Source organism: Neomonachus schauinslandi, chromosome 2 (genome assembly GCF_002201575.2).
Source record: "Neomonachus schauinslandi chromosome 2, ASM220157v2, whole genome shotgun sequence".
Classification (NCBI taxonomy): Eukaryota; Metazoa; Chordata; class Mammalia; order Carnivora; family Phocidae; genus Neomonachus; species Neomonachus schauinslandi.
The window spans coordinates 181352699-181358714 of NC_058404.1; positions in this window are offsets into that span (position 1 = coordinate 181352699).

Below are 6016 nucleotides of genomic sequence, written 5' to 3' on the forward strand. Positions count from 1 at the left end.
AAGTTTAGCTTCTAATGACAGGAAAGTGTAAGACTTAGTCAATTTTATACAGTGAAGCATAGAAGACAAACTCTTTTTTAAAAATGTTTTATTTATTTATTTGAGAGAGAGAGAGTGAGAGAGACAGCAAGCATGAGCAGGGGAGGAGTAGAGAGAAAGGGAGAAGCAGATTCCCTAGTGAGCAGGGAACTTGATGTGGGGCTCGATCCCAGGACCCTGGGATCACGACCTGAGCCGAAGGCAGACGCTTAACGACTGAGCCACCCAGGCGCCCCTAGAAAGCAAACTCTTAACTTATGTGTGCTTAATCACAAGACATTAATGGTCATAATGTCTTCAGCTTATGTCTTCAGCTTTTGTTGTTTTGTGAGTATGTCTCCAAAATCCAAACTTTAGATGTATATGTTATGCTATGTTTTCTAAGATATACATTATTTATCAGATATGTAATTATATTACCACCAAATTTATTAACATAAAGCAGTCTCCACACCCCCCAAAACATGCTTTCATTTTCAACCAGGTTTTCTAATAATTCTGTTTCTTAATGATGTTTTTTAAATAAAATAAGACATTGCTAATGCTTTATAATAACAAAATATATCAATGATTTTATCCATGTTGTTCAGGAAATGCAGTAGAAATGTTTTAATATTTAATAAACATAAATACATTAGTCTCCTGGCATAATGTCAAATATTAAACAAAGATTATTAATATAGTATGGATTTCATGATATCACTGTCTTTCTGTCATTTTAACGACTCTCATTATGCAAGGGAAAAAAGTCAATGTTTCTCATTTTAGGATAATTTTGAGGTAGCAGCTTTAAGTTTGTTCTTGAAAATGTTTTACACAGAAAAACTTTGTAAGTCTTGGTTGCCTATGAAAATTAGTAAATTATCATTCAATTATTTCTATTTTCTTTTTTGCAACATAACATCAGGAGATATGGATAAAAAAAGAAAATTTAGCTACTTGTTCTGTTATCTGTTGATGCTGGACTGCTGCTATAGATATTGACTTGTGTATTAGTCAGGGTCCTTCAGAGAAACAGAAGCAAGAGGCATAAAGATTTATATAAAAGGATGTATTACAGGGGCGCCTGGGTGGCTCAGTTGGTTAAGCGACTGCCTTCGGCTCAGGTCATGATCCCGGAGTCCTGGGATCGAGTCCCGCATCGGGCTCCCTGCTCGGCAGGGTGCCTGCTTCTCCCTCTGACCCTCCCCCCTCTCATGTGCTCTCTCTCATTCTCTCTCTTTCAAATAAATAAATAAAATCTTAAAAAAAAAAAAAAAAAAGGATGTATTACAAAGTATTGGCTTGCATAATTACGGGGGCTGAGAAGTCACATGATCTGCTATCTATAAGCTAGAGATCAAGGAAGACCAAGGGTCTAGCTTGAAAGCCTGAGAGCCAGGGACTGGATAGTGTAGATGCTAGGTAGAGTTTGAAGGCATTAGAACCAGGAGTGCCGAACACAAAAGATCAATGTTCCAGCTCAAGCAATCAGAGGGAGGGCAAATTCTCCCTTCTTCTACCTTTTGTTCTATTCACGCCCTCAACGGATTAAATGATGCCCACTCACATTGGAGAGAGCAATGCACTTTGCTTTGTCTACTGACTCAAATATTAATCTCTTCCTAAAACACTCTCACAGATACACCTAGAAATAATGCTTAACCAGAAATCTGAGCATTTTGCGATTCAGTAAAGCTGAGACATAAAATTAACCACCACAGCATATAAATTCATTTCTTAAAATATAGTATAAGTTTTCATACAGAGCTTACAAATAAAGTGTTACTTTTGGAGTTCCTGATTTAAAAAAAATGTTCATATAAAATCACCTTCTCTTTTATCATATTAATATATCTTTAGAAGATAGATTTACTTTTAATTCCAAAGGTTGGCACAGAGGAAAACTTTGACCCAGAATAGAACTATGTGTGTTAGTGTTTTTGTATGTGTATGTTTTATTTAGATAGGTTTCAATCTAAGAATCTGAAAAGTAACTCTCAAGCAACTTACAATAATGTACTGCAATTTTGCTTCACAACAATGCTCATGAATCTCAGTCTAGACAGAGCAAACACCTGATGGAGGAAATAAAAGAGTTCAGTCTAATAATCAGTTTCTCATTGACCTCTTTGCTGATACTGTCTACAGGGTGAATAGTCTCTTATCCAATATGTAACCCATTGCCACAGAGCTCTATTCTGCTTTATAATTGGTCACACAGACATATTTATAGCGGACAATGGACAGAGGATATAAAAATGGTGACCTAGAAACTAAAACTTCCTACTAGCAACTGATAGAGAAAAATGAAATGCTGCCTCTTTAATAATGAAAATAATTTTGGACATGGGGCTTCAAATGAAACTAAAATTATGGACCTCATTAGGCTACAAGTGATGTTCAATTTCACCAGAGATTATGGTTTTTGTGTGCATTGGAGATATTTTAAAAATCAACTTATGGTTGCTTGAATCTATTACTCCAAAGTTAATGAAAGTTCTGCCAAGTTTGTCGGAGTTCCACTTTCAATTTATAAGTAAGATAAGTATAAGAAAAAAAGAAAAGAGAAAGTTATGATGTCTTTATTCATTTTAGTAAGATGGGCTTTATCTTTGGTGGTAGTATACACCAAAATAAAGTTTTTTATATATCTAATTTACTTTGTATGGCATCTAAGATCTTTGCAATATTTCTGCAAGTTAGGAAAATGCAAGCATTATTATCCCTAGTTTACAGATAAGAAAAGAAAGGAAATCAGAGGTCCTATTAATTGTCTAAATTTTTTAACACTTTTGACTCTAAATAAAAAAACACTCTCTTCACTGAAAGATCTCTGTACACTACACTAAAGTAATGGTATATATATTATTTTTTTAATGTGACCTTATAAGTCTTTAGTCTGCACTCTGGAATACTATGGAAACTTCATGTGACTATAGCTTGTCTAATAAGTTGTTTTTGCCCAGAACACTGAACTGTGAGTGAATAGGCAAAGACAAATGAAGAATATTGTTTGCTCATTCTAGTAGCATCTGGCAAGATCCAGGAGATCCACTGTTGGAAGCATCACTAATGACTCTAAACAGACTGCTAGTGCAGATGCTGTGGTCCATATTCTCTGCTGCCCTTCTCAGATCCTGAGCATTGTCTGGGCCTTGCTATCCAGACTTCCAATAATTCTATGAGCTCAAATATAAAACTCTAATAAATTGTGTATTGGGTTAAGTTAATGAGGGGTTGATTTCTGAAACAGGCAACCAGATCTTGACAGGTGCACCAGGAAAGCACAAAACTGACAAGTTCAGTAGAGGTAAGAACATCACATGAAGGTATAGCACATTTGGGTTCCAGTTTTAGAATTTTCACTTAATATCTGTGTAAAATCTTGTGAAGTAATACCCTTTCTTTGGGCGCTCTTTCCACTGTAAAAATGAAATCATTTGGTTAATCTCTAAGATACTTCATATATCTAACTTTCTATAATTTTATGATTTCTTTTGGTTTGGAGACGGTGAGTCAATGTGGAATAAAGTAAATAGAAATGCATCGAGGCTTATGAACAATTGAACCCAATTCACAAGTCAACACAGCCTCTCACTACATTAAGATGCTCTTCACCCAATCACTTGACAATTAAAGGACAGGATAAACTCTCTCTTAAGAGGTTTTATTCATGTACAGACTAGGATTATATATAGATATATACATATACACAATGTTAGACATCCAAATACAATTTTTTATTTGTGTCACCAAAGAAAAGAACAAAATTGAAAATAGAAGCAAACCTACAAGTGACCCAAGTATTGGGTTTAGAAAACTTAGTTCTTTTTTAAAAAAGTAATAAATATGTTCAAGAGAATAAATGACAATGCGGAAATCTCACTACCTATAACCCTTTGGAAATTAAATAAAAATTAAATGGGATATCTAAGAGGAAAAAATCTATAATTGAAAATAACTGAATAGATGGGTTTAGTTTCAGATTTGACACAGCAGAAGAAAGTGTTAGTAATTTGGCAACTAGGTCAGTAGAAAATGCACAGGCTAAAGACAGGAGAGAGAAAGGGGTGGAAAGTATAACAAACATTTGGGAAAAAGTAAAAAGGCCTAAACCACATTTAAAGTGAGTCCCGGAAAGGAATGTTGAGAGAATAGAGAAGTAATAGATGAGAATTTTCTAAAAGTGACCATAAGGATTCAAGAAATACAGCAAACCACAAAAAGGGTTTTCTTTGAAAAATAGCTGACAACCCAAGACTAAGATAAAATATTAAACACACACACTTCTTTTAAGAGAGGATCTTGCTTCATGACATTTACCTAAATTCATTGAAAACTTATGTACACATAAAAACCTACACAGATGTTTACAGAAGCTTTGCTGATTATTGCCAAAATTTGGAAGCTATCAAGATCTCCTTCAGTGAGTGAATGAATAAATAAATTGTAGTACATCCAGACAGTGGAATATTATCCAGCACTAAAAGGAAATGAGCTATCAAGCCATGCAAAGACATGGAGAAATCTTAAATGTGTGTTACTAAGTGAAAGAAGCCAATTTGAAAAGGCTACATACTGTACGATCCTCACTATATGACACTATGAAAAAGATAAAAAATGAAGTAAAAAGATTTAGAAGTTACCAGGAGTTAGGAGAGAGGAAGGGATGAATGCGCAGAGCACAAAGATTTTTAGGGCAGTGAAACTATTTGTATAATGGTGTATACACGTCATTATGTATTTTTTTTTAAATCTGACTTCTAAACTGAAACAATAAATGTAGAAGACAATTTCATGACATTTTTAAAGTCCTAGAAAAAATTACTAAGATAGAAATCTTTTTAGGAAAAATAGATTCTAGAGTGATGATGACATAAAGTGACTTTAGATGAATAAAAACCTGATATAATTTGTCACCAGAAGATCTACCGGGACAGAAATACTTAGGGATCAAGATCTTTAGGCAAAAGCAAAATGACTCTAGGTAGAAACCTGAAAATGTAGGAAAAAATAAAAAGTAAAATAAAAGATTAATATGTGGATGAATATGATGAGCATTGACTATAAATATAATAATGTCTCTAAAAATAAAATAAAATATATGTGAGATTAAAAATCATGACCACAAAAAACAAAAGGGAGGGGAGTTGTAAATGGAATTAAATGTTATAATTTCCTAGAATTATCTAGGAAGTGGTAAAAGTAGTACTTTATATGAGAATAATATATGCCAAGGATACATGTTGCAACCTTTAGGCTAACCTCAAAAAACAACAGTTAAATAATTTAAGCCTAACAAGCAACTGAGGGGAATAATGAAATAACAACAACAATAAAACCTCAATTAACCTAAAACAAGGTGAAAAAGAAGAGAATAAGGAACATAACACACATGAGACAAATAGAAAAGAAAAAGAAAGATGGTAGATGAAGACAATATATTACTGATTACATTGAAAGTATATTGACTCTTATAATTAAGAGAAATTATTCTCAGGCATGATATCTATTATCTCTCTATCATCTACCCATCTATCATCTATCATCTGTCTCTTTATTTATCTATCTATATACAAACACCTCCTTAAAGAGTTGCACTTGACAGGTGACAAAAAATGTTAAAGGTAAAATGATTAAAAAACAAAATAAGAATGAATATCAAAGGAGTTGTAGTCAGATTTACTCAAATGACGATGTCATTACTATGTTGTCTTGGGTTCCTGAGAAATCCCCAAAGGAGCTAGTCCTAAATTTTGGGGAGTAGCAAACTTATCTCACATTCCTCATACATGGAAAGGAAACTCTTTCCATTTCCCAAAAGAGTCAACCAGGAAGACTTGCAGCCCCCTATAACCCCCACTCTTCTTCATTTGTCTGGTTGGGTAAAAGAAAGAAAGAAGCCATATTGCTCACTCCCGCTCTTTTCCTCTCCCCTTTGCAAGGACTTAGCAGTAGGCAGTTCTGCCAAAAATAGTGAGGGTGAAGAGGGGAG